At 42.6% G+C, this 8,251-nt stretch overlaps 1 protein-coding gene across 1 annotated transcript in view; it reads right to left on the bottom strand.

Moving 5' to 3' along the window:
* Positions 1-7,720, bottom strand: part of LOC109516010 (AT-rich interactive domain-containing protein 1B-like) — a 48,535-nt gene extending 40,815 nt beyond the window's left edge. The window contains exon 1 of the mRNA XM_019870162.1: positions 7,619-7,720. The gene's annotated coding sequence lies outside the window, so the exon portion shown is untranslated. The remainder of the gene's footprint in view (positions 1-7,618) is intronic.
* Between the last annotated feature and the right edge of the window lie 531 nt (positions 7,721-8,251).

Genomic DNA, 8,251 nt, shown 5'->3' with positions numbered 1-8,251 from the left:
CCCCCCACTTTTCGTACACTGAGGCAACAGGGCCAAAAAGTAAAGCAAGTTCATTGCATTTATTTTGGGAAGATAATGCTCCTCGGCAAAAACTCAAAACACATTTTAAATTCCTCTTCCGCAAGTACTGTCAAGGCAACCCAGAGTCTTCTTTTGAAGAGAGGGGATGTAGTCTTTGAAGCTTTTTTTTTTCCATCAGGATTTTCAAACGCAAAAGCTTGTTAAGTTCAAAGCTGAGGGGGTGGGCTTGTGGCCATATTTCTGTTTTGTTTCAGGGCTGGGCTAATATTAATCTTCAGAGTAACTGCATGAGTGCGTATGTGCTTACAAATGAGTGCATGTGACATGGTGTGTGCCGTCGTGCCAATGAAGGAAAGTCCAATATCAATCAATGACCAGACCACTTGTTGTATGCAGTACATGCATGTCTGTGTGCAGATAAAAAGTTCTTTGAATTGACTTAATCTGATCAAACAAGAGGAACAATTGTATTAGTGTATTTCCCGCACAAGAGTGCGCTTTAGAGTGTAAGGCGCAGATTCAGTGAATGGCCTATTTTAAAACTGTTTTCATGTATAGGGCGCACCGCTTATAAGGCGCATAGAATAGAAGCTAAAATATGGACTGTGGTTCAATTATGCATCCACTAGATGGAGCCATTTATTTATTTAGAGCCTTCACATACACTGCAGCTATAACAAAGCGTTTTACAGAACATTTAAAATGCCACATCCAAGAAATTCGAATATTGATCTATGTGTGTGTGTGTGTGTGTATGTATATATATATATATATATATATATATATATATAAGGCGCATCGGATTATACGGCACACTGTCGACTTTTGAGCAAATCGAATGCTTTTAGGTGCGCCTTATAGTGCACAAAATACGGTAATTTTACCACACAGCTGGATTGGGTGCCCGCGCGAATGTTCCTCATGTTGGCGGTGATAGACCGTGTCCTGTTGAAGCAGCAGGGGACATTTTTCCAAAAGTGAGGACACGACGGTGAACTCAAGAGAGAAAGGGCTGCTTCAGCACTGTCTCTTAAATGCAACCCTTAGGCTGTAAATGTACACACACCTTCCCCAGCCAACACACCCACAACAAGGTAATATCTCCTTCTTGACTTTATAGTCGAGAGCAAAATAAACAAGAGGCTCCAGTAATGGGGGTTTAGCTCTCAATGGGTGTAAGCCAATGCCTCTCCAAGCCAGGGGGTGATGCCAGTTTAACTAGCCCCTGCAGGGGACGAGTGCAGGCCTGCAGTGGCTCACAAAACAAGCGCTCTCACTCTCCAGAGATCCTCATTACTTTCAGCGCTGAGTAGCAAGTGCAAGTAAAACAAAAGTGCAGCTTAAGCTAAAAATGCAGCGGGAAGGATAGAGAGGAGGGAGAGAGAAGTAGATGTTGGGGAGAGCGTGCAATTGAACACTGCTCCAATTTGAATATTTCACTTGGATGAAGTCAGAAAAGAATTTCTCAAAATGGAAAACACAGGCTTCTTAACCCCCCGCCCAAAAAAAGGTTTGGTTTGTTTGCACTGTGCAATTTATTTTTTTTTAATAGAGTGTAGAACATTTTTCTGTTTTTATGTCAAAGGGGCAGAGAGGTGGGAGAAGGGGAAGAGTGGGAGGGTGAGAGGTTTAATGTGCAGATGGGAATGGGAGGAAGAAGATAAAACAGAAGGACAGAAGAGGGAAAAGAGAGCTGCAGGAGCAGTATGGAGGAATACAGGAAGGAGGGGAAACGCAGGCAAGAACGGGGATGGAAAAATGGGTCTGGTTCCTCGGTGGGAGGCCGGCACCACAGCAATGCTCCCAGCGAATACAAACACAGAGGATGTGAGGGGAGGGGAGGGGGGAGGGCGGCGAGGGGGTGAATATGAGGGAAACTGAGACATAAGAGAGAACAGAAGAGAGAGCGAGCATGTTGAAAGTTAATATGAGGCCGAGAGAGGGACAGGGAGTGCCACAGGCGTGTTCCCATGCAGGCTCTTTCGGGTTGGTGCGACCAAGGGGGGAAGAAAAAAAAAACCTTCTGCGCTGTATCAAAATTCAACCCCCTACTCTCTCCCACAGCATTCTTGTAATAACTTGCCCCCCCTAATGGAGGAAATATAAGTTTGAATGAGCATTCCCGTGGCGTGTTTTCCACTTAGATATTTTGTAGCTTGCAAATGAGTTTCTGAGGGAAGTCATTTACCGACAGCATTATCAACAATGGCTACCTTAGGGCATGCGGCTCTCATTTGTGCTGGATCCCGTCGGCGTCTGTGCTTGACCTTTGACGTAAGTGCGGAAAATGCACCGCAAAGATTTCTTTATATCCGCGGCACATGATCACAGATTGGAATACTAATGTATTTTCTTGCCCGCATTACAAGCAAAACACAGGCTACGCTGCAAACGATGGAGATGGATTGGAAAACAAGTCGGACCTTTGAGATCACCGACCGGACCGGCCCAGCCTTGTTCACTCAGTGCCATGTGTCCGCTTGCATACCTCCATTCTCATCCCACTGATCGGTTTTTTTTTCTACAGCCTGAGGAGATTCCAATTGCAACATATACAGTGTTATATGGACAAAAATAACAACATACTAGGCCAATAAGTGAAAACGGGAGGAATATAAAGTCAAGAGTCAGTCTCTCAACGAAAACAAAAAATTGGGGAGTGTTTGTGGAAATTCTGAACATTGATCTGGAGGAGCAGGAGTTCACTTCTACCGACCTTCTACGAAATGTCGCCACAAAGCTGGAAGCATTAAAATGTCTTGGTTTGATGAAGAATTAAAATTCTGGGTGAGTAAGTAACTATGAGTTCCATCCTAACTCTGTAACTTGGTTAATTAATATATTCAGATGAGTCTCATGAAGCTTCTTGGACATTCAGTGGAAGTCCGACTATCCATCCAACAATGTCATCAAATCTTCTTTGACTGTTTTAGGCAGAGTAGACTCTGAGGATTGTCAATGTGATTTTTAAAAATGAGTCCATATGTGGTGGCCTGACATCTGAGCAGACAGAGTGGGCTCCGTTCCCACTTGACGATGGTTTTCTCTTTTGATATGTGCCCTCTAATTGAGCGACGAGTGCAGGGTGTAATCCGTGTTTTGTCGAAAGTTAGCCGGCATTGGTTCCAACTCGCCTATGCCCCTAATGAGGACAAGCATTACAGAAAATGGCTGGATGGATGTTTTAATTGTGGAAACGTAAGTGCTGAGACAGGCCCGTGCCCTCGAAACAGACTAATAAGAGGAAGACATATATCTGGCAATGGCTTTAAATTGTGAAAATAACTCACTCACTACCAAAGAAATATTTACCGTATTTTCCGGATTGTAAATCAGTTTTTTTTTTCATACTTTAGCCGGGGGTGCGATTTATATACTCTGGAGCGATTTATGTGTGAACATTACAATATCATTTCACATGTTAAGGCCTATGTTGATAAGTCGACGATGAGTCTGACGTAAGCGACGTAGAAAAAGAAGCGCCGTATCTTCTCCCTCCGAGTTGACGGAGTTGTTTAAAAGTGACCCAGAGGGTGAAGATTTCATTGGATTTAGCGATTTGGAGTGACACTGACGGTTTGGGAAACTTGTTAGCTATCTATCTATCTAAACTATAGCTATCTGAATAAATCTTAACATGTTACGTGAACATACCAGGCACGTTCTCAGTTCGTTGTTTATGCGTCATGTAACGCTATTATATCGTACACTTATTCAGCCTGTTGTTCTCTATTTTATTTTTAGTTTAAATTGCCTTTCAAGATGACATGTCTGTTCTTGGTGTTGGATTTTATCAAATAAATTTCCCCCAAAAATGCGACTTAGACTCCAGTGCAACATATAATTGTTTTTTTTCTTCTTTATTATGCATTTTATGGCTGCTGCGATTTATACTCCGGAGCGATTTACAATCTGGAAAATACGGTACATATCTTTTGAGACTCCACATATTCAATCCCAGTTACTCATTTCTATTTTTTTCTTCTTTTTTTCAAGGAATAGGGTAAAAAAAGAAAATGGCCGGCACTGAATGAGTTAAAACAACTTTAACGGAAGGCTTTGACTCTTTTGACTCCTTTCAAGCATCCCCGACTTTACTGCTTTGCTCCACTTCACATTTATCTGGATGAGAGAGAGATGTCTTCTCGCCTTCTCACCAATGTTTCATGAAAGGGAAAAATGACTCAAATGACACGAGTCATAGTGAAGAAGGCCTTTTGCGTCTGCTGGAGAAATCGAGCCTGTTTTTGCACATGGATATGAGGAGGAGATTGGAGGTTGAGCAATGTGATTTCTGCTCGACTGTCACAAATCTAGCGCAACAGGAAAATCAATTTGGCCCGGTGTGTGCCTTTTGGGCTCCAGGAGAGCAAGGCGAGGGCCGGATAATGTTCCAGCGTATTGGATTTTCTTCATGGAGAAGACTGGTAAAGATGTGAGAATCACAGGCATGCCTTGATAGATTTGTGTAAGTGTACGGGTATATGATAGCCTGGCAATATGTCAGTCTCCCACATGCTCACCTCTGACTGCGTCTCTATCACAGTCACATCCCAGCAAGCAAGCATTTCTAAGTGATTTGTATGTGCAACCATGTGTGCCGCTACGTATGCCCTGCCTAGCTGCTGTGTTATTTTTCAAATATATTGTGCAGAGGTGTTTGACAGCCAGGTGAAAGGATGACATGATGAAATTGCTCTCTGACCGCTGCCACGGCGGCGCGTATCGTCCTGTGAGAGCTCAGCCGTGTGACGTGTCACATCAGTGCGCTGAGAGAGAGATGACAACAGCACACCGCTGCTTAAATGCGAGGGGCGACTTACCATGGAATCCATGAGTGATTAAAAACAAAAAAAGTTACGCTTTCAATATGGAAGATATACAGAGATGATGCCAGCCTTTCTTGTAAATGGCCAGTCATGCTGTACTTTGTGGCTGATGCTGTATGAAGCAACAATCAAGCTCACATCTATCCGCGAACAGAAAATTACTTTACATTTTAAGCCATATTGATGCAGCGTTTTAAACTATTTGGGATTGTACGAGGCCTCACCGTTTTTTAATAAAGTGGGACTCTAAAGTTGCTGGTTGACCTCTTTACTTTCCTTTTTCAACTTTCTAGATATTACTATGAAAGGGAGAGATGACCACAAGTAATTGACACCCACTAAAAGGTTTGTAGTTGCCAACAGATGTCAAAAGATGGCGGAAAAGAAAATGTTTCGATTAGAAAAGGCTGTGGACTGTCGAATTGAAGCTCCTGCCCTCAGTTCAACATAGTTGCTTAGGAACAAAGCAATATTTTTATATTTGACACAAAAATAGCAAACAGTTGAGTTTTCTCTAAGCATCTAAGCTCGAAGCTCTAAACTCAGTCTTCAACATATTTGCTGTAATATTTCATACATACAATTTCCACTCTTCTGGGAAGACTTTCCAAGATTCTAGAATGGTGTCTGTGGCAAAATCACTGGTTATTGTCCAAAAACGAACGAATTTCTGTCGACAACTAAAAAAACATGAGTTGCCACTCTCTGTTTATCCAACAAGAGTCAGTGTAATTAACAAAAACAAGTGATAACATGACTTCTTGGCATTTAAAGCACAGTCACAATGGAGGCTCATCAGACAAAAAAAAACTATCAAAATACCCAAATCATCAGCGTAAATTCATTTGAAAGCCACAATCCGTCATCACAGAGCCAGCGCCGCCACTCGTATGGCAGTAACATTAATAAAGCACAGTGAAATGGAGCCATAAGATCTGTTGTTATGAGTTTTTCCACAACCGAAGCTCAGTCAGTAATGCAGCTGAAAACAATTTGTTTTACTCACTAATTAAGTCGCTTATTAATGTTTTGTTGATTTAGTGGACACTGTTGTTCATAAAACTGAATAATGAAGACGGAGTTACGCATGCGCTTATTACGGTGTTGTTCTGCCTCCTCTTTCTCTCGCTTTGTTGCACCAACTCCAACAAGCGCATTAATGAAAGTGTCTTAACTTGTGATGAAGAGTTAAGAGTGTGGAGGCTTTAGTAATCAGATATGTGGTAACCACATTAGTTCTCCCGTGTGTGTCTCCCGGGCTGGCTGAACATTGATCTAATTCAAAGTGAGTGTCGGAAAACCGCTAAGACGCGCCAAATGTTACGCACGGCTCCACACTTTATCACTATTTATTTGGCACGGGGAAAAAAAAATATTGTCTTATGACTCATGTCCCAGCAATCAGTTTCGCTCCCCATCTTTGCCACCTTACTCGGGATTCTCAGCACGATTCTTGGCACGTGCACATGCAAAACTACTGTCCCAGTTTTCATTAGCGTCAATCACTCTGGCAAGGAGGAGGAGGCCTGACATCAGCATCTCGCTCAAGACATTTTGCCCCGCCTCATCACATTGAATGACAGCTCTGAGGCACGCTGATATGTCGCTCAGCTGCTCGGTGGGGCAGAGAGGTGGCCGGATGATGAGGGAGGCCAGGCTGGGATGGCGTGCACGGGCGCACACACCCATCTCAAATTCACTCTCATTGTGATGAAGCCAAGCCTTTATATACGCTATCTGATCACACTCTGCTGAGGCTTAAAGACAGACGTGCATGGTCTAATAATCATTTACTGAGAAAACTGTTCTATATTTTATGACTACAATTAAATAATTTATATATCAGTGTATTTAAAAAAAATTATCTATCAAAGATCATTTAAACTCTTTCAGGGATAGCGGTTAGTACAGTGGACAGTTTATCATGTTATCAGGTTAGAGCAGTGGTCCGCAACCCCCTGGTCATTTGGTACTGGGCCGCACAGAAAGAATAAAGAACTTACATTATTTACATTTTATTTATTTTGGAATCTGAAAGATGCTTTATTTTGAAAAATGACTGGATTCTCTCTTACATCCGTCTACAGTACGTCACTCTTGACGCGCTTCTCCGTCACGTGATAGGTTACCGCTAAAATGAAACGCAGGAGCCAGCAAAATGAGAAAACAACCAAACGTCTTTGGAAAGTTTCTTTGGGAAGAGGAAAAGGCCCAGCCGGGAGACAGAAGAGGAGTCTACGACTTTCAAGAAAAAGAAGGCTACATTTAACAAGACAGTATGAGGAGTCCTACTTAAGAAATGGATTTATCTCAACGGGAGATTCCCACGCGCCAAGCCCAGTCTGCATAATATTTGTATTTGAGGCATATCTTATTTTGAAGGCACCATAGCAAACAGAGAGTGTTGTGGCCAGATAGGACGTACCTCGTGTCATGATTCGTGTTTATTATTATGTTCCAAAAATACCACAGTTTTCATGCATGTCATATCATATTATTTGGTTGTATTTACCCGTCACACCTTAAAGGCCGGTCCCTGAAAATATTGTCTGACATTAAACTGATCCGTGAGGCAAAAAAGGTTGGGGATCGCTGAGTTAGAGGGTGCATGAAAGGGTTAATATGATACAAAACGGTGTCTTTTGACATCTCCGGTTTCTGTTGAGGGAGTAAAATCTTTCTGCGTCAAGTTTGTAATGATCAAACAAACATGCCGCGCTACAAATGGCAACTTTAACTGGACTGAGGTGTGAGTTCGGGAGCCCTACCAGGTGTGTTGGCGCCAGCAGTCGGGCCGCTGGCAGGAGATATGGGCCCGGAGCCTGAACGAGACTGTTGGGACTGAGTGGAGCCTGCAGGTGAGCCCACAGGAGGAGTCTACGACTTTCAAGAAAAAGAAGGCTACATTTAACAAGACAGTATGAGGAGTCCTACTTAAGAAATGGATTTATCTCAACGGGAGATTCCCACGCGCCAAGCCCAGTCTGCATAATATTTGTATTTGAGGCATATCTTATTTTGAAGGCACCATAGCAAACAGAGAGTGTTGTGGCCAAATAGGACGTACCTCGTGTCATGATTCGTGTTTATTATTATGTTCCAAAAATACCACAGTTTTCATGCATGTCATATCATCTTATTTTGTTGTATTTACCCGTCACACCTTAAAGGCCGGTCCCTGAAAATATTGTCTGACATTAAACTGATCCGTGAGGCAAAAAAGGTTGGGGATCGCTGAGTTAGAGGGTGCATGAAAGGGTTAATATGATACAAAATGGTTTCTTTTGACATCTCCGATTTCTGTTGAGAGAGTAAAATCTTTCTGCGTCAAGTTTGTAATGATCAAACAAACATGCCGCGCTACAAATGGCAACTTTAACTGGACTGAGGTGTGAGTTCGG

The sequence above is a fragment of the Hippocampus comes genome, unplaced genomic scaffold (genome assembly GCF_001891065.2).
Source record: "Hippocampus comes isolate QL1 unplaced genomic scaffold, H_comes_QL1_v1.1 scaffold43, whole genome shotgun sequence".
Taxonomy (NCBI): domain Eukaryota; kingdom Metazoa; phylum Chordata; class Actinopteri; order Syngnathiformes; family Syngnathidae; genus Hippocampus; species Hippocampus comes.
This window is presented reverse-complemented; position numbering and strand designations above follow the sequence as displayed.